Source organism: Strix aluco, chromosome 14 (assembly GCF_031877795.1).
Source record: "Strix aluco isolate bStrAlu1 chromosome 14, bStrAlu1.hap1, whole genome shotgun sequence".
Taxonomy (NCBI): Eukaryota; Metazoa; Chordata; class Aves; order Strigiformes; family Strigidae; genus Strix; species Strix aluco.
The window spans coordinates 2,290,693-2,309,451 of NC_133944.1; the positions used below are offsets into that span (position 1 = coordinate 2,290,693).

The following is an 18,759-nucleotide window of genomic DNA, read 5'->3' on the forward strand; positions in this document are numbered from 1 at the left end:
AACTTTCCCCAAGGTCCTGAGCTCTCGGAATTGTAGTTCTAATTAGTCTGGGTGACTTCATTTCAGTAAATTGCTCATAACTGAAAAATGTTGTTTCTGTAAACCGCAAGCTATTGGTGAGCAGGTTGAGTGGTGAACATCAGGAGTTCAGCGGGATATGTAAGATATATGCTCAAAATAAATAAAATTTGATGAGGAGGCAGACGCTCAGTGCCCAGGAAAGAGGTTTGTTCAGAGATGCAGAGGCAGGAGCAAAAAAGCTTCAGCTGCCAAACTCAAAAGAAACCTGTGCTCTGGGAGGGGAGATCCCTTAATTCAAATCCTCACTTCTGGCCCCAAAAAGCTCAGCGGTCTCCCCACGATAGAGGCAGCAGGGCTGGAGTCAGATGCTGGGAGAGATGCAGCCTGGTGTAGGAGCATCTCCTCCCGTGTGCTGCCTTTCCATCCCGCAGAAGGGCTTTGCACACTTCCACATCACTTTTCTTTTAAATCATGGATTCTTTTCCTCAATATAAGCTCAGTTTTGGGTCAATGCAAGATAAATATCTACACCCTTTGCTTTTTTGGTTCAGCTGCTGATCTATAAATCCCAGCTGGCCACGGAGCCCCCGTTATAATTTGCTTTCACCTCCAGGTGGAGCGTTTCGGTTGCTGTTGCTGGGCTGAGCCCCGCTCTCCCTCCCAGCTCCGCAGCCGCTCGCCACAGGGCCTCAACTGGACACCACGCCACAAAAGAGAGAAAAAATAACCACCCACCCATGAGCAATTCCCAAACGCCACCGCACGCTCTGAGTCACCGTTTGCTAAGACAGATGGACGGTGGCCAAGAGGTCTCCCTTTGCCTTGGTGCCTGTGCAACGAGACCCACCACCACCATCTCTTGATGGTGGCAGCAAGGATGTTCTGCAAAGGGCTGGATTTTGGGGACATCCCAAGCAGGGGATGTGATGAAGGGATGCGGGTGTCAAGCACCTTCCCTGGGGCAGTGTCGGCTCCTCCAGCAGCAGAAAGTTTCAGTTTTGCTGGAGAAAGTGCTTGCTCCAGGGTGGATTTTCACTCTCTGAGAGGCAGAACTGGAAAGCCGGTCGCAAGCCAGGAAGGAAAAATTGCAAAACAGGAGTGGGGAGGAGGGGAGCTCTGGATCAAAAACCACCCTCCTCGCTTACAGGAAGGCAACTGAGAGAAAGCATAGTGTGGAAATGAACTTCCCAAAATAAAGGGAATTTAATGCTAACCAAAATACCCAGACGCAGATGAACTTAATCATACCTAAGTAAGTGAAGGTCATTAAACAAACAGCAGAAGTCAAAGTGTTGAGATCGGGAATATATTTAGCTATCAGCTCTTAGGGAAAAAAAATAAACATCAGGAATTGCACGGCAGAAAGTTATCTGAAACACTGAGACAAAGAGAAAAAAACAAATACGAGTCTTTGCTGACACATAATGCACATAATGGCTCTTTCAGAAGGACGTGGGCAGGGGTTAGGAGCCGGTTAGAAAGGTAACGCTGCAATGGCAGGGGGATTTCCAAGGCACTTTATATGCATTTGCCTTCTCTGATTTCCTATTCTTCTGCACTGTAGTCCCAACACCACTATAAAAAATTTTAATGTTGACTGTGGTTGGTATAACTACTGGGGGCCACGGGCTGCTCCTCGGCTGCTGGCTGACCCTTGTGTTTCATCTCCCATTATTGCAATTAGCTTCCATAATTACAGAGCGCGGTGGTTTGGGCACATGGGTGTCCTTGTCAACCCTTTGCAACACTGAGGTATAAAATGGGATATAAATTTTTATACTACTCCTCTGCTTTTCCTTTCTATCAGCTTAGCAAGAGTCCACATTTTTTAAACAGATGATCCAGGATTCAGCTCTTGCTAATGAATTTCACCTTCGTTTTGCTGTTGCAAGAAAATCCGTACAGAAAGCGCAAGCAACTTCTCAGCCTTTGCCTAAATCTGATGTCCTGGAAACCAGTTGTGAACATTTGCACAGAGCGATCCTCAACGCTGGGCTCGGTGGTGGTGATTTGCAGCGCTCACCTCGCAGTCCTCTGTGCAAAGGTGTCTGTGAAACTTGGGGGACCCATAAAACCAGAATTGGCCGGTGAGTCATCTGGAGCTTTTGACCTTGAATCACTCTTCAGTCTCCTGGAGATGGAGTTTCACTGGTTTTAATGGGACACGTGCTGAATAAAGCACTTAAGCTGATCTTTTTATCACACCTATGTTCCAGCAGCATCTTTGCAAAGTGGGTAAGCAGAAGAGTAATTTTCATAAGCAGAAGAGTAATTTTCTTGATATGGATAAGCAAGGGCCCTTGACACATCCAAACACGGTGTTTAGGAGGGGGGACGAAGGCAGAATCGCTGTGGAGCCACTGTAGGAAGGATCGTTCGTGGAACAATCACTTGGAAATGCAAGGGAATAAACCATCCTCCCTGAACCACAAGTCTACACCAAAGAGATACCTGGACTGCAAACGCACACGCTCAGCTAAAGTAAATAAATAAAGATCAGAGCTAAAAATCACGAGTAAAATCACCCCAAGAGCCAATGGGGATGTGCATCTGACTCCTGTAGCTGCTTTTAGAAGTATTAACTCGAGCTCTTAATGCCAGCAAGGCCTCTGCTGGGCCCTCTAGATTTTCCTGAGTCATTAGACGGTCAAGAAAACAGCAGGCCACTGGATGCTTGTCAAACTCCGTAGACGAATCCGATAAAGCCATTTATTCTATACAAAAATCAAAACCAGTGCATACAAATTTCCGCTCCCAAAAACATTTCGATGATTAGCTTTGATTAATGGTGCTGCCAGAGGATCATTCATCAGTATTAACTAACAACATCTTTTTCCACATTATTTCCAACTACCTAGAAGCTGGAAAGTGAAATATGTTTCTCTTTTATGACATTCTTTTTACCCCGTTCCCATCTACACACTGGTTTTGTGGGGTTTTTTTTTAGGGTTACCCACAAGATCTGCTCAAATACAAGAGGATCGGTGAAAACCTTTGCACAGCACATGCTGGTCCTCTGTCAACAGGCTGTGGGCATCTCTCTTGCGTTTGTTATCGTAGGGTTGCTTAGGAGCACCCCTTACTGGACAGCTGCTCAGTGTTGTTGAGCTTCTAGAGTGATTTCCCCCCCCCCCCCAAGTTTTTTTTTTCCTGAAGAAGAGAACTACTATAAAGTCCTGAATTTGGAAACCTGGCCATCACAGCCTGCGATGCTGGTTTTGCAAAGATACAGCAGAAATAAAAATCAGGACAGATTTTGGGCTGCAACAGCATCTTACCACCACCAAAGACAAAGGGAAGGAGGGTAGACAGCGTGTCCCATGCACATGGGACTTTGAGCTCTGCACTATCCTGGAGCTTCCAGGAAAACATAGAAACAAAACACAGTGTCACATACACACAACTTCCATGGCCAAGATCTTTATGCTGCCTGAGGTATTCCCCACTTCCCAAATGCGGGATTTGAGTGCTGGCTTTCACAGGCTGAACGTTTGGGTTTGTACAGAGGAATTATTTTGGAAGGTGCAGTATAATTGTGGCTCACCCTGAAAGCAGTGTCATGCTGTAAGAACGTGTATGTACATAAACAGGGAAGGGATGGTGCAACCTTTATGGCTGCAGGAACCAGGGAGCAGCTAGAGGTGTCAGGGGTGTCTTCAAACAAACAAAACCTCACAAGCAAAGTCTTACCCCTAGTCCCTGGGCACGGGAACACAGGAAAGAAAACATTCTGCACTGAGTTCGGTGATTTACCAATTCAGGAGAAATAAGAGGTTATTTCCTTACCGTTGCTTGACCGGGTCCACACTACAGCAGGCAGTAGCGATGTCTAGGATGGCCTCGGCGTTAAGCCGTGCTCCCTCTCCAGTCCCAGCCTCTCCTCACCTGCTGCCAGACACCTTTAGGGTGAAAAAAAAAAAATTAAGAGATTTGCTTAGCAAACAGAGAGGTCTGTGTTACTGCTCCTCTGTTTTCTCACTAATCCCTTTATCTGAGGATATTAGTGATAAAAACAGGAACTAGGGGTAAGAACCTAAGAAATTTTAGAAGAAAAAGCTGGAAGGCAAAGCAAGTATCACTTGTGATAGCGGTACTAATGTCTGCCCTCCAGGTACGGTGCTGGGAAGGACTTTCCGTCAAGCTACAAGTCTTCTGCCAGCTGGGGTGATGCTGTGGATGGAGTTAGGGCCCCTTGTAGCCCCCAAAACTTTGGTTCTTTCCCCAAACACCTTCCAGTCTTTCTAGTTACCAGCCAGCCCCTTGGGAGAAGCTGTTCCTCCAGGCTTGGGGAGATGAAATGGTGGGGACCCAAACTGCTCCTCTCCAGCACCATCTTCCTAATGCTAAATTGGGGCATTTCCAGGAGATCAGAGGAGGCACCAGTAAACCTCAGGGAAAGGCAGGACTATCCCTCTGCTTCCTCCATTCCTCTCCAAACCCAAGTGGAGCAACCAAAGACTGGCTTGATGCACCTCCTGTGGCAGGGTGTCCCTGTCCCCAGCCTCCCCCATGGCAGACCTGCCCACGACAACAAGCAGAGGGCCCGAGCTGCCCCCCAGCTCCCACCACAGCCTGCCATGGGTCAGCTTTCCACCGAGCCGCAGAGAACAACCATCATTCTTCTGACAGCTCGGGGGGTGTTTCCAAGCTGCTGGACTCGCTTTCTGTCACTGCAGATAGGAAAAAATCTCCAGTCATCCAGAAATGGATTCCAGCGGGCCCTCCAGGTAATTCTTAAACCTTGAGACAGGTCTGGAGAGCGAGCGTTCCCCTCTTAATCCCCTAAAAACATCCACGGGAATGGCAAGCTGGCTTTCCCCACATGTCTGCCCCTTCCCCCGGAGCCCCATCTCTCCCTGTTTGGAGTCAGACAGACGAAGACTGACTCGAATCTCGGCTCTCCCAAGAGTTTAGTTTCAGGTCAACGAGCCTATGAAGAATAATTGAATCGAAGGAATGGCACATGCCATGGCTGTGATGTGATGCGGCTAGAAGGGCTTTCCCCAGCTGATGCTGGCTCCTGGACCACTTTATTCATAGAATGGGTTGGGTTGGAAGGGACCATAAAGATCATCTAAGCCCCATTCCTGAACCACCTGGATGCTGCCTTATCCTGGAAATGCCAGGACCTCATCCAGGCACTGGAAGTCCCCGGAGATGTGCTCAACGGGTGACCCTTCACTCCTTTCTCTGCCAATATGCGTTTATCTTTACGTGTTAATATATTTATAATGTTTATAAACACACTCTATGCGTTTAGATTTATGTTTTGCATTAAGCTAGCATTGATGCAGGTGTCTCAACTATGTAGTAGCTAGATAGAGACTGTAATAGTAAGAAAAATAAAGCTAATTACCTGCTCCTTCAGCAAGCACACATACCTGCTCTGGGCAGGTTTGTATATGCTTCAGGAGCAATTTTCAGCAAACATACACAAACTGTTCCCAAAAACGTGCTGCTGGACAAAACCATCTCCTGCCAGGCCACCTCCACTTTCCTTTTGGCCCCCAGGCAGTATTCTCCACTGAGGTACACACACACATACACCCTCCTACGATACCCTTCATCCCTTACTGACAAAAACTACCGAGAACAAACCAAAAAGAAGGCAATGCACGCGAACCAGAGGGATTGCTACAGATGGGCTAAACTAGAAATGGCTCTTTGTATATGTGCTTTTTTTTTTTTTGGCTAAGAAACGCTACAAAATGAGGCCTTCTGTATCCAAACGACCTCGTTTTGCTTCAAGTGTTTCCCATTTTTAAAGCCTGTCCGCAGTTGTGTATATAGTGCTCTATAAATATTTCATTGAGCCCGCAGCGCAAGCCCTTGCCTTCGAGTTCATCCTTCGACACTTTCTTTTCGCTCTTCAACGATGTTCAAGTAGTTGCTGCCTGGGGCTGACCCCGAGCTGTCAAACCCCTGTGCGGCGCAGACCGGGGAGGTAGAAGCGATGACAACAGCTAACAGGATCATGTAGTTATAACTTCTAGAGTTAGGATCATCGCGACACTTTTTTTTTTTTTTTTTTCCCCAGAGAGGCTAGAAACCAAACTGTAAAAGATGGGGGTTTTTTCCCTTCTTTTCTAATCATCAGCTCACTTGAATAATGGGAAGAAAGCATAGTATCCTACCACCTCTTCCAAAAATGGATATGGCAGTGTTTCTAGGGACTAGTGTGCTGAAAATGAGGATCGCAAGGAAAGAGAAACTGGACATCAGCCCTCCTCAAGCACCTCCTCAACTCTGCAGATGATGTGCTGGAACAAGTGCAAGTACCACTTGAAACGTCCCTTTTCCCAGTGCATATCCGTTAATGTTCACAGAGGAGGAACAAGGATCAGCAGATTAAGGTTTCTCCTCCAAAAGCCTTTTTAGTGACACCCCACCGCCCCCAAGTCCCACTAGCACTACTGAGGGCCCCCAACTTTAACATGGTGGTTTCTGTGCAGGATATTTCTCACCCCTTCTCCTCCATCCCTTAAGGACTTTGCTCGTCATTCACATTAATATCACACATGTTCCTCCCAGCCTCTCTCTAGGACTGGATCAATCCTTTGGTAGGTCTAAGCCAGCGCAAAGGATCCTGCCCAGTTTGTTTGCACCCAATCCCAAGAAAAAAAAAGTAGGTCCTACAGGAATGAAGAAAAGGAAAGGAGGAGAGAAAGCATGACTCCAGCAGTTTTCATGGCATTCAGCAGGCCTGGAAACAGTGATGGCAATAATTGCCCGTAGCCTCCCGAAAACTGCTTGTCACAGATTTTCCGAACACTGAAAAATACAGAGATATATATTTGTAAGTAACCACCAGACTCAATCAGCTCATCTTGACCAAATACTCCACAATGACATTATTCCACAATGGCATAATCCTTAGAGAAAAACCACAGCATTCTTGGACCCCAAACAGAAACTCGACACATGTAATACCTAATACTAGAGTGTACTTTATACCCTGTTTTCCTATGAGTCATTTTCCATCCCACTGTCTGTTGAAAAATGCTTTTTTGTTTATTTATTAAAGATTCTCTCAATGGCTTTATTGATGACAGAAGAAGGGAGCAAACAAGGCAGAGATTTGGCATCCCAGAGACCTGCCACCAAATCTGGCCTAACTCAAGCCATCTGCTCGGGACAGGAGCCGCAGCCACCGGACCTGCTGCCAAAATCAGATTTTAAAGGGACAGTGCTAGCGCAGACAGGACGCTGAGCAGGCTTTGCATTTTAAAACAAAGTCATGTTACAAGAAAAACAAGAGAGACATGTTTTTTAATTTACTGGGAGGGACACGGGATGGAAGGACGAAGTTGTTTTGTTTTGTTTTGACTGTCAAAGCCCAATTTTCTTGGCACAAATGGGAACACCCCCAGGCCTGTCTGGAAGAACCCGCACTGGGCAGCGTTTCAGCCGGCGCAAGAAAACGGGCAAACGATACCATGTACCAGCCCCCAAAAAGTGAAACTGGCTGGTCTAGCTCAACAGTTTGAAGCAAAAACTCGATTCAGCCCTTGCCTGTGTTAGCATCCATGCAGTAGGACCCGTTTAAAGCCAGTAAGAGGCAGCTCAGAACCAGCCCCATGGGTGCAAGGCGAAAGCAAGATACCACCCATTTATTTAATAAATACATTTAATTGTGCCATTTGATCAATCTTCATAATCTCAACAGCTCAAGCCAGAGCCGTGGGGGTTTATTTTCCAATTTAATCTTGGCAAGACCCATTTAAACACTACAAAGTGAGTAGCAGTGTGTTGTGGAGATGTTACAGGGAGCTGAAGGGCACTGGATGGCGTCAGGGCTGCCGTGAGCTCATACAAATCTGGATGAACACGGTGGTGCCCCAGCACCGATAGCAACGGCTCCAATCTTCAGTAGACGTTTAACCAACAAAACCTCTACGTTTTGAGTTAGGGCGCTCAACTCTGCTTCCCCAGTCTGTTTTGGTGACAAGCTACCAGGTCACTTGATAAATGGAAGGCTGACCTTTCCTTCCCCTCCAAAAAAATAGCTCTAAGTCTTTGCTTACAGGTTATGCTGGGGTTTTGCTGGATGTTAGGACTTTCTAAAGGAAAAGAAGAAGAAAGGCTTGCAGGCAGGGGTCCAGAGCTCTGGTTAGCCAAATCCAGCGGATGGCCATGGAGGGGGAATCATCCTACCTTGCTCCATCATGCTTGAGCTACACAAGACTGACAGTCACCAGTCTGAACAGCCCAAATACCAGAGATCACCGAACAACGCAACCTGTCTGTGCTAACGACCGATGAAACAAGCAACAGCGTGTTCATGGTCTGCAGGAGATGGTTGTGATCCATGGAACAGGCGCCACGAATCAAAGGACCCACAGCAGATGCGCTCACCTCCCGATGACAACCACCATGCCACCGCCATGAAGGAGCACATTGTGTGGAGCTCTCGGCATATGGTGGGACTTGCTGCCTGTATTAAAACTAATAATCACAGGTCTAAAATGATAACGTTAGGAATACCCTTGCTTCAAATAGAGGTTCTGTCCTCCCCAGCTTCGGCCAAATACAGAGAATAAACTCAAATATGTGCATTTAGATACATGCATCTTAAACACATGACACAAGCAGGACAGCCAAGTCAGCCCCCCCAAACTATCTGCAGTGCTGACAGGAGATCCCTAGTGCAAATGTTACACATTTACCTTATATTCATTCTTAAACAGAATGAGCAAAGGTCAAAACTAAGTTCCCGTAGGAGGGCACATTTGCTGTCCAGATGGTAAGAAAATATGAAGACCTTTTCTGTGAGCAGAATGGACAAATAGGCGCTGTGCAGCCCTCGCGTCATTCTGACCTCCACGCGGTACAGTACACATATGCTTTTCCCCTTGGGCTTATGCATCACAGATGGAGGCTGGGACTAGCAAAGTGGAGTGCAGGGAGGGTACCTTGTTCATAAGGCACCTGGACTAGTATTGCACCAAGCTTAATAAAGCTCACCCTATAGCTCAAGGGCCTTCATAATGTCCTGGGGCAAAGTTCAACCTTGGGATGAAAACCCTGTCTGCAGCACATAGGGTTTCATTTCCAAAGTTTGGCACAACCCTAAAGAGACTCAGGAATAGTCTCTGAAAACAGGAGAAGGTCTGCTGAGGGAAGAACAGAAAATAGACCTAAGTCTGGGACCAACATCAGTTTAATTGTATTTCTCAGGACAACTGGGTTAACTTGCTGGTTTCTAAGAAGCACACACAAAAACTTCTCACCTGTCTGTCTCTCTCGGGAAGAAGCACCAAGGCTCAGTGGAGCAGGTTGCCTTCAGCAGCAACTGCTTCCCACCCTTTAGCAAGATGCTTTAACTGGGGCTTTCTGTTATGGTGGTGCTGCACAGAGGCTAGGGAGCTCATGAGGAGCTGCTAGAGAAGGATCAGGGATCTAGGGAACGGTGTTGCAGTGCCTTTTACCATTTACCACTCGCACCACCGTCATGCCTAAGCCATGCCTGGCTGCGCAGGGGAAGATGAGGAGAGGCAGAACTCTCTGAGCCTCCATCCTGCCATCAGTCAGTGGTTTGGTGACTGTGCTCCAGGTCCCACAACGAGGAAGATGCGTATCGCAGCTTCATCCAGACCGCAGAACAGAACTCCCCCGCAGAACGCACTGTGCGAAATCTCAAAAGGGAAAAAAACCCCAAACCAACAGGGCCATGGCCCAGAGTCAAAGCGCCTAGTCCTACGGTCCTGGAAGCAAAACTGCAGTCTGAAAGCTGCAACGATTCCCAGTTGTTTCTGTTTTGTTTTCTTGGCCTAATTTCTTTCAGGCTGTCAATAGCTGCATGTCCTCCGCAGAGCCAAGCATAAATCTAGTCAAATCCTGACTTACCCTAGAGCAAAGAAATGTCCTTATTGTTATTCTAGCCAGGAATGCATGCATTTTTATTGGCCTGAGAAGTGCAATCAATACCCTCAGAGCAAAGGCTGTGCCCACCTGCCACCTCCTCTTTCTCTATCCCACAAAGATAAAGCTTCTTACAACCTGTTTTTTCCCAGGTTGAACCACCAGGTGAGGATGAAGGCCTCCAACAGCAGGAGAACCAGTGCTCTTCAGCTGCAGCTTTTGTGTCTCGTTCCAAATGCTGAAGCTAATGCAATGTGAAAACTATTACCCAATCGCAGAGGAAAGCTAATTCTCCAGGACAGTCTGAAACATGCAAATATAACCATGATCTTTGCCATTTGCAACACAATGGAAAATTGCTAATAAAAGTTCCTATTGTGTCGGGGATGTAATACTAACCGCATGGTATTTCTCTCTCCCTCCCTTCCCCTTTGCAGCCAGGCAGCTAAAAATGGCTTAAAACTTCCCAGCTCAAATGTTCGAGGTCAAATAGTGATGTTGAAGCACCAGAATGAAGGGTTTGAAGACCGTCTGCTGCACAGCCTGTTGTTCCCTTCCAGGCTTAGGGGATGCAGTGCTCCCGCTCCATCCTTGAAGCCCAGGAGCACGGCCTGTGACCTCAGCCTGAGGGTGGACCCCCCCTCCCCCGAAGTGCAGGAGGCTGTAGGACTCCCCTCTAGCCCCCAGTTAATGCCACCCCATGCTCTCAGCACCATGCCATGGGGTAATCCTGGCCTCCCCGCTTCCTGCATCTCCAAAGCACGCCAGCACCGTCCTTCCCGCCCTGTGCTGAGCTGCTGCTCACCCTGCCTGTCCCACCAATTGTGACAAGAGACCTTTCCCCATCCTCGGGGCTGTGAAGGCACCTTGCTTTGGACACAGTTCTCCCCACTCCTTCCCCTAAAGGGAAAAAGTATGCGCACACGTGCGTCACACTGCTGTCTGCCTACACCCTTGTCCCAGCCCCAGACACAAGCATTAAAACCTGGGCCAGTATTTTCAAGGCTGGATGCCCAGAGCGGGGCTCTTTGATCCATCTTTCGGCACAGAGACAAACGACCTGATTGCTTTACAACCCGTGCGGGCACCTGCAGCTCCCGGCAGCCTCCTCCTGAAATGGCGTCGCCACTCGCAGGGATGCCAAAGGAGGGATTGAAAACCCAACTCCAGGCTCCCTGCTTTGAGGGCTCTGAGTTTTCCCGGGGGTCTTTCCGACTCACTTCCTTCCTCCTCAGGCTTTTAGGCTCAAGCAGTGAAGTGGCAGCAGCAGGACAGGGGTCAAACAGGCGAGAAGGGGCAAGCGCAGCTCATACCTCTGCCCTGCTTCCTCGGACGGGCACTCGTCTCTCCCACTTTGTGCTTTTTCCCCACAGCATCCTTTCCTTTGCCAACCCCCTTGTGCCCCACAGCATCAGCATCTCTGTTTTGCCGCAGCCTCTCCTCCAGCCCTTCCCTCAGGAGAAAAGTGTAGGATTAAACGAGATGCAAAACTCAGTGCAGAACCTCAGATCTTGACAGGCTGCAGGAAAAACACCCATTACAGGGCAAGCGGGGGCAATTAAGAGATTTCAGCTGAAACCAGTGGCTTCAGTGTTTCGCTGAGGCAGCCAAACAGCTTTATTTCTGTGTATTTGTTAATAATCTCATTATTTACAGGACCCATGTGCTCTCGATTACCTTCCATATTCCAATATTGAAGGACATCTGAGGCTGGTTAGCCCGTTTGTAACAGGTCCATCTTCAGCTTTTTGGTATTTCCTGGTTGGCACATGACCAAATCAACACACTCCTCTTTCCACTTAAAGAGTCCCTCCAAGGAACTGCTCTAAGCAATTACCTCGTTCAGCAATTTCTAACGCATAAGCTGCCTTGGGACTTTATAGGTTTTAGAAAAAAAAGCCAGACCCAAAATTCAAAACTGAAAACCAACAACATAACGTAAGACCTCTTTGATTTTTGTAGTTGCCTGCTGGTGAGCGAAGGAAACTAGTTTGGGGATTGGGAACATTTCAAATGAGGAGGTATTTCAGGGTTTTGTTCTGTTTGGGGGTGATGGTGGTGTTGATTTTTAGGAGGACTGGAGAGTTAGCTGCAGATGTCAGCTGTACATCTGCAAGTGCGGGACATGCTGCCAGCACCTGAACCTCTTCCACTCGGTTCTCTCCTTTAACTTGCAGCTGACAGAGGTTCAGATGGAAGAAACCACATGAAGCAGCAGCATCCCTTCTTGGATGCTGAAGGCATCTGCTCCTGCTGATTTAAGAAGCAGCAGTCTGAAAAGCGAGTGTTCACATCTCTCTCTCCTGTGCCTCGTGACTATTACCCACTCCACGAGGTGCAGGTTTGCCTTCCCTGCTGGCATTCCTACATTTCATTATGCTGATGTTTAGCAAACCTTTACTCACAGCACGCTTGTTTTGCCCTTGGAATCTCAGCCTTGGTTCAACACCTGGTACTTTCAAGGAGATGAAGTTTGGGAAGGGTTTCCAAGCTGTTAGGAGCAAGTGGCTCATTGGTGGCTTCAGCAAGAGTTGGTGACCCATTCTCAGCCCCAAACAGGCACCCTCAGCTTGGCTTCCTTATGCCCACCCCTGCCCAGCACAAACCCTGGGCAGCAAACATGCTCCCTTCCCGACTTCGCCATCCCCTGAAGCTGGTCCCATGGAGCAGCCCACTCTACCATCAACCAACCAAGTGGAAACCCTTTGAAGGCAATATGTTTAGGAGACTTATTTCTGCAAACCACCTTACAGGACCAACAGGCTTGATTTCTCTTCTAAATACATGCCCACGCTTACCCATGTAAGAGATACATTTCTGGACAGTTTGCGTACCACAATTATCACCAAAACTATGGCGTGTAGTGAGTCAGATTAAATTCTTCTCCAAGGCAACCAAAGACGGTCACAGCTGGGACCCAGAGGTTGACATGCCGGGTTTAAAACTCCCTGTTAGAAGAGAGCTTTCCCCGTCCTGCCCTGTCCCCTTGAGAGATGAAACCCTGCTTGTTGGTTCCTGCGGGAGAGGCATGCCGTTGGGATGCACGGCTGGCAAGGCCTGCCAGGAAAGCTTAGCTGCTCTTATCACGCTTGGAGTAGGGGGAATCAAAGGAACAATTCCCAGGTAGCTGTGACGGGCATCTGCAGAGATGCTAACGTAGATCTCCGCCCCACCACCAACTCCCAAGAGCAGGTAAAAGCCATGCAAACCTCATCCCTGACAAGCCTGCCTCTATCCTTCCCAGCATCCACCTTCAACATCATGACCTTACACAGCACGGAGGTTACGATTGCCAGCAAGGATCCACCTCAGCACGTGCCCATCAGCTGGAAGTGGTGGGGACCATGACAGGCTGCAGCTCGTGATCACCTTCCTCGCTGCCAGATCCCGCCGGCACAGCTAGATAGGCAGATTTACTGGCATTTCTAACTTCTCTGAGGTTCACGGGTGGCCCAGAATATGACAAAATATTGAGCTGTTAGCAAAGCAAAGAGATTTGGGCTGGAGTTCCTGGGTAAAACTGCCAGATGTGTCACTTTTACTCAGAGCTGAATTGGCAGATCACCGCCGCTGGGGAAAAAGCTGGAGGGGAAGGAAAGGAAATCAAACAATTTCCCAAGTCACCTGTTTTCTTTATGCCAGCGCTGCCAGCTTCATACTGAAAAGTACAGCCTGCAGATTTAACATGTGCTGAACAGGACTCCTCCTCCACTCCTCCATTCATTCTCCCACTCCCTCTGTATCCCTTGACTTAAGCCATTCCTAGGCATTTCGCACCTAATTATTTATTATCCCTAATGAACGCTCATCATGCATCCACCCCTCTCCTCATCTGTAGCTGGTTTTAATCGGGCAGCTCGGTCCTCAGCGGCAAGGAGTTGTGCAATCTTCCGTACACATCTGCCACCAGCCCTGCTCCACCTCGACTGCTATTTATTTTAATCCCAAACAATGAGTCTTGAGAACTTTCTCTGGTCTGTCTATTCAGGAAGAAGTGTCAGTCACTGCAGAGGGAGAGAGGGACCTCACCGAGATAATGTTCCAGGCTGATGCTTAATCAACATGATGGCTTCATTAACAGCACAACCCAGATAACGCAATCCTTGCAGTGCTGGCGTTCCTCCTTGCTGAGCAGGCGCATAATAAATCAAGAGGAGATTTGGTGGGAAAGAAAAGCCCTGCTCTGTTCCCGCGTGCTCTGGTGGTACAGCCTTCTGTCCCAAAGGCCCCAAAACTTCTGCTGGGATGGAGTAACTGGAAATAATCACCCTCTCCTGCAAACACCTCCCTGATTCCCAACATCCCGGTCGCCAGCTGGACCCCTCTGGCTCCTACCAACGGTGAAGGCAACTGGATACAATAGGCAGCTGGAAATCTGTGGCAGCCATCGGCAGAGATGCTACAATCAGTTCTCCCCAAGTAAAACCAGCCCCTGAAATCCCCCCAACATCAGTCGGCCGCTTTGGAAAGCTGTACTCTGCTTTCCCTTTCCGCTGCTTGGAGCCTCAAACCTGATACGGCACAAGGGAGATTTTGGCCCATTTTTTTCTTCTTGGGACTCTTTTTGCCTGCCTGTGATCGTCAGCTGAGCTTCTGCCTGGCAGGAGGCAGACAAATACCCAGCCTGAAACCACAGTGTCCTTGCCCCAGAGAAGTCCTCCTTGTGAAGCCAGCTCGGTGTGGGAGCTGCGCTCCTAGGAGCACATCCATTCACTTGAAAGCCAAAATGGAAACCCTTTGAAAACTGTGGGAACAAAAAGGGTATACATCGGTCCTCAGTCCTGCAGAATGGAGCTCTGCCTGGCAGCTGCTCATCCCACAAGGGGAAAAAAAGTATTCCACAGTGTCTGTTTATTTTCTTTTCATCCTTTCTAGGTAGCCTGTGCTGTGTGCTCGCCTTGTGAAGGAGCAAGAAGATGAATTTGGGCATATTCAGGACAACTTTTCCTCATCCCGCAAAAGCTCGCAGCCTCCTGACGCTGCTGGCATCCACTGAGAGCTAAGGGATGAAGAACTGACCCAAGGCAGAGAATTATCTTCTCCTTGTAGCCCCACATCTCCCAGATACATCACAGGGAGGATTATAGTATCCCAGCAGAGGTTCAAGGGAGAGGGAAAGGCCAAGAAGCAATCCAACAGCACAGCAAGTTTTCATTAGGACTGACTTCAGATTTGGCTTTCGTACACTCCTCAGATCCAGGCTGCTTCGCATAAAAGGACAGTTTTTACCCCAGTGAACATCATGGTTTAGATTTACATCAAGGCTTTTGGTTTGAGTCTGTTTTGCCTGCTGTGGAAATTTACGGGTAACTAATTTTGCCTTGGGAGCTCTGGAGGTGATGGAGCCCTTTTCCACAAAAGCCTGCCACATACTTGTTGGGATCTCACCTTGCACTTGGCAGCTGGAAGAATTTGACTGCATCTACCTGACATCAGGAAAAAATCCATGTGGTTTGGAGTCAGAGGAACAGTTGAGAATTTTGAAAGAGAAGGACACAAAGAGTCTCACAGACAAAAACCACCAACATTCAAACAACCTCCTGTCAAATGCCTTGGTGCTGCTCTCATGTTCCCCAGCACAAGACCCTTGTTGAGTCTCTAGATCTATTTGAAGGCAGGCAGTGGCTCATGCAGACCAGCCAACACCGCTCCCTCAACAGACCGATTCGTTCACAGCTCTATAATGGGAGACAGGCCTGAACAAAGCCCCAGATCAGAGAACGTCTAAATCTGGTGGAGGCAGGAAACTTCAAAATCCAAACCCAGGAAACTTCAAAATCCAAACCCAACCCCCCCAGTTTTCTGAGAGACCTTGAACTTTTTAATGGGGTTCATGTACGAACCCACTTATGGATTTTTGAGGTATTTGAAATCTGAACTGAATGTCACTTCAGGGCTTGGACTCATCTCTCCAGTCCCTTTTTCAGCTCCTCTTTTACTTGAGAAGCAGTGTCTCCCTCCCCTCTTCAGTGCACTTATTTTTCCATTTATCCCACTACAACAGAATTCCTTCTCCAAGGGTTACCCTGCAGGGTATGAGTACCTTGTAGAGAACATCTTGCCAACTTGAAATGAAAATCTTCACGGCAGCTCCAATACAAATGCCAAATGTGGTTTGCAGCTCTGCCTGAAAACAGGCAGACAGTGACTTAAGCAGATCTTCTGGAAACTCGGGTCCTGTCAGTGAGCTTCACCTCCATTTCCTCCGGGACTCTGGGACCTTTGTCATTCCAAAGCCCTGTTAAAATATCATCACTTCAGGAGAGGCGAGTCAGTGCTTGAGCCAGGGCTGGCCTGCTGGGTGACGGAGTGATGAGACTAAAGCTTTGAACTTTGAATAGTCTGGAAAGATGGGAAAAGCCAGAGCAGGAGCTTACATCACCCTATCTCAGAGGCAAGCAAGCACGGATTCTCCCCAGGCCTGTGCGATGTAGCCACTGTCGGATTGTTACGGGAAGCCGGGATGATGAACATATGAGTCATTGTGGCTAGATTCTCTCCTGGGAGGAAGGAGCAAGAGTTTCCTTGCAAGAAGTAGCTTTTTTCCACTGTAAATCTTCTAAGCACAGTGATGAGTCTGAAAGGTCACTGGGGCTTGGCACTGGTTTGGCAACTGAGAGCCAGATGGCTTTGATGGGAAAGAGGATAACACTGTCTCCTTCCAAGTGCCTCTGCTAACAGGCTTCACCTACAGCTTGTCTGGTTCACTATGGACCAGCTTTCTTTACCTCCTGGCTGCTCTAGGTAGGCAGAAGTCAAACATAGGGTGTTGCAGGGCTCGAAATCCTGGTCCTACCTAAGGGAAGGGGAATTTTGTCTTTAGCTTCAACGAGGGAAGGATTTTCAACAAAGATCCCTATTTGTATGCTGAGAGGGGATTTCTAGCAAATAGTGAACTAAATCTGCATATATTCTGAGGGTCCTAAGTGGACCCAGAGCTTCTGAATTCATTGTGAAGGTCCTGAACACACAGACCATCAGTGCTTCACCCCCATTCAGATCTCAGCTTTGCCATTCAAATCAGTGGGGTTCCTGATAGGAATCAGTTCTTTCCATGCATAATTGTTATTCCCTGAAGTCCCTTTTCTTGGATTTGGGAGAGGACTGTCAACATTAAAGGGGATGCAGATAGGAAACCCTTCATCTGGAAATGTGGTGATGATTCGCAGTGCTGCATGATGGAGCTGACACTGCTCTGGCAGCAGTGGTACCCAAGAGGAAAGCACTGAAACACGGGAGGCTTGAGCATCCTCAGGAGTGCTCTGGATGATGAGAGATAAAACCCCAGGAAAGCAGCTGTGCACAGCTTTAGCCCATCCAAGACCGACCTCTTCAGAAAGGCCAGGGGTACCACAGTCAGAGGCAAAGCCAATTAAAAGCAAAGAGGTTGCCAGAAGAAGGGTGAGAAGAAAAGCAGGATGACAAAATGACAAAACCCCCTGTGGTCAATTGTCTCTTAGTACTTCTATAACGCTAATTAAAAGAGAGAGGAACAATCTGATGACACCAACTGTAATTATGGCTTTCCAAGGTTCATCTCTATCAGTAATTTATCCTTAAAAGTGGCCAAAAGCAGATGCCTAGGGAAGGGCTTAAGAATACAATAAACATGCTGTGATTTTTTTCCCAGAATATTCCCCCAACCTCCAGAAAAATGCAGCTCAGGGATTTCTGAGCTGAAGGAGGTGTTGTCTTTGTATTAAACAAGACTCAGGGGACTTCCCTTCTACAAACCTCTCCATTGTCCCTTGGTTAATAACAAAAGAAGAGAAAGAAACATTGCAAATTATACTGATGATTAGGTGTCAGCCTAAAATGCAGGGAAAGAAATTGAAATTAATTCACCTGCACCTAAAAGCCAGGTCAGAGAAAGCCCCATTTCTTCCTTTGACAACAAAATCTTGGTTCATTAACAAAAGTTTAGCAGTAAAATCTTTCCCCTGACTTAATGGGACTGCTCTAATGTCCTTGGAAGGATTATTCAACACTACAAGCCTGAATCGGTTGGTTCATTAAGCAGCAAAGGTTGAGAAAATCCACAAGGGATTTCTTCACTGAACATTATTATTACTTCTACAAAATGTCTCCCTTGATTTTTTAACCAGCTGCAAGTGAGTTTTTGCTTTTAAAGCAAATGAATCAGGGACCCATCAGCACCCAAACACATCTGTGTGGAAGTGTTAACGGGCCTTTTGGGGTGAACCTTGGAGCTGGAGAATGGCATTTAAAGGCATTCAACTAGGAGGGACGGTGGGGGAGATAAGTCCTTCCTCATCACACATCTGGAAGTGGCTGCAGCTGTACATTTTACCCCTCCACAAAACCACTTTTATAAGGAATTTGCCATTCGCTCTGCGTTGTTCCCAGCGACACGCAACCTGGGCAAACACAGAGTCTCATGCACAAAGTAATGACCCTTTCGCACATCCCTCCCTGGATGGCATCCAAGGAATGCTGCTAGAGTTTTCTGCTCCGCTGGAGAGATCGGTGAGTGTATGCAGCAGGACGTGTCTGGGCAGAAGACTCGGCCTAGAGGACCTGCCTTAGCCTAACTTCCAAATCAGGAATTTCTGCCTGGCTTAAGCAAAGTTAATTTTCTTTGCCACTCTTGGTAATCGCTACAGAAAATTCATCAGTCTGAGACTTTTTTTTTTCCTACTATGTCTGCCTTTCACTGGCTTGACACTGTTTTGTGTTATCTTTCTTGCACATCTTGGCCATATACTAATATACCAGAAATCTGAACTCCAGACTAGTTGCAACACCTTCATTGCGTACCACAAATACAAGACTCTCATCCGTGGTGGGAAACAGACACTACAATGGGATGCACCTTCAGCTCACTTCAGCACACACCGAGTTTTTTATTTTGAGATC

The 18,759-nt window shown here is 47.7% G+C and overlaps 1 protein-coding gene across 3 annotated transcripts in view; it reads right to left on the bottom strand.

The window, feature by feature from the left end:
* Positions 1–18,759, bottom strand: part of ZNF469 (zinc finger protein 469) — a 263,425-nt gene that overhangs the window by 97,858 nt on the left and 146,808 nt on the right. For all 3 annotated transcript variants that reach the window (XM_074840141.1, XM_074840139.1, XM_074840142.1), the window contains one exon: positions 3,808–3,920. The gene's annotated coding sequence lies outside the window, so the exon portion shown is untranslated. The remainder of the gene's footprint in view (positions 1–3,807; positions 3,921–18,759) is intronic.